The sequence below is a fragment of the Capsicum annuum genome, chromosome 3 (assembly GCF_002878395.1).
Source record: "Capsicum annuum cultivar UCD-10X-F1 chromosome 3, UCD10Xv1.1, whole genome shotgun sequence".
Classification (NCBI taxonomy): Eukaryota; Viridiplantae; Streptophyta; class Magnoliopsida; order Solanales; family Solanaceae; genus Capsicum; species Capsicum annuum.
The window spans coordinates 11879034-11881064 of record NC_061113.1 but is presented as its reverse complement, the minus strand read 5'-3'; positions in this window follow the sequence as shown (position 1 = coordinate 11881064).

Here is a 2031-nt window from a genome sequence, read left to right as displayed (position 1 = left end):
TGTTAATGTAACATTTTTGTTTCTTGTCCTTCGGATTATTTTACTATCTCTTCTTTCTTTTACCTAAATTTTGAACTATTTTGTTGTAGTTTCTTTTCCCTTAATATCTAGTGCTTTGTGAACTTATCTGATGTTTTTTTGTACTCCCTATTCTTTTATCTATTCTTAGGACTGTTTTCCTTGAGCTGAGGTTCCGGAATAAAGCTCACAACCTCTAAGATAGAGGTAAAGATTGCGTACACTTTACCAAAGATTGTGTACACTCTACCTTTTCGAGACTCCATTTTGTGGGACTATTCTATATATGATGTTGTTGTAGTAGATGTTTGTTACCGTCGTATTCCCATTTCTAACGATTATTCTATGTGATTCGAATCAAAGTGCTTATTCGTTCTTATTTTGTGACAACACATATTAATATTTGGATTTATATGATACAGAACAAAACAAAAGAAATTAAGCGCGGATGTGGACATACTATTATGTCATAGTTTATTAGTTGTAATATTTAACACGCATAACTGACTTATATTACTGCTGCTTGTATATATATAAATATAGATATTGATGTCATAGCTTCATTTCATCGATTTGTTAAGAAGGATATGATGACTGCTCTGAAATATCCCATGAAAGATGAAACAGTACCAGAGTGGTCCGTTCTTGTGAGTATTCCTTTTCTACAATACAATTTCCTAAGACGATGAATTAGGAGTGTGAACGGGGTGTTGATTATACTGTTCTTGCACTTTTCAAAAAGTGAAATTTTTTCTAATCAAATCACCGAATATCTAGTGGTTTTTTTAACAGATTTCTCTAATGAAACAGCTATATGCAATTGTATTGCCTATTATCATCTTCATTTCATGTATATTCGAAAGAGGGATGTCTATGATCTTCACCAGAGTGTTCTAGGTAATTTCATTTTAGAGATATTTTTCTTTCAGTGTTTTATTTTAGAGTGAATTGTTCAAGAAAGGATACACAACAAAAATATTTCAAATGGGTCATAGATCATACATTCCTACGGAGGTAAGTTGACATTTTCTTCACACATTAATTCTTTGAGCATAGTGTACTATAATTTGCAGCTTGTGCATTCTATTACTTTTTCTGCTTACAAAGTCATCCTATCGTGGTGCAAATGAGAAGGTATATGAACTGCACATTCCCATGTTGAATTTGAGAAAGTGTCTTTCAACTTTTTTTGTGTGGTTCCTACTCCTTTATTGCATTTGTAGCCCTGCAGTAAATGTAAAGATTGCTAAAGAAATTGTTATTGAGTTTAAATTGTTTATGACACTGTGCGGCAATTAGGTGATTACTATTGGAAGTTGGTGTTTTTGTTCTTGTTCAGTTTAATTTAATTGTACACTGATCACTTAGACTTATATGCTCTTCCAATGGGTACCACTTAAGATTCATAATTCTATAAGAACAAAACTCATTTTTGTTAAATTGTGCATCATAATGGATAGAGCTTTGGATATCCTCCTAAGAGCTTAACGTGTCCTACCTTCAGGTTTGCTGTAAGGAAAGTGGCCCTTCATTAGTGAACAATAGAGCAACATATGAAGTCAACTACAGTGATCCTGAAAAAGGTGAGGGTTCATAATTTTTTTTATTGTGTACTATGGAAAGTCATTATACTTAGAGGAATCTTTTGAAACATCAACTAATTACTCCATATATTTTTATTTTGTAAATATACGAAAGATAGCGAGGAGCAACATGGCTTTAAAATTGTCTAGATATGTTGCTGGAATCACAGTGATAAAGCTTGTGGATGTTCTTGAATTGAGTTACATGTCAGAAGATAAGCATCATCCTTGTGTAGATATATGTGGTAGATTTCCTAATATTTTTGAAGGATATTATACTGAGGAATATGTTTATTGATATTTACTTTTTTCTTCTTATTGCTATGAGTTTATCCAAGATGATTTGTCAGATGCAGTAGCTACCAGGAAGGAGGTAATTGATTATGTCTGTTGGATGATTACTGCTGATATTGTATTATTCTCACCTGGA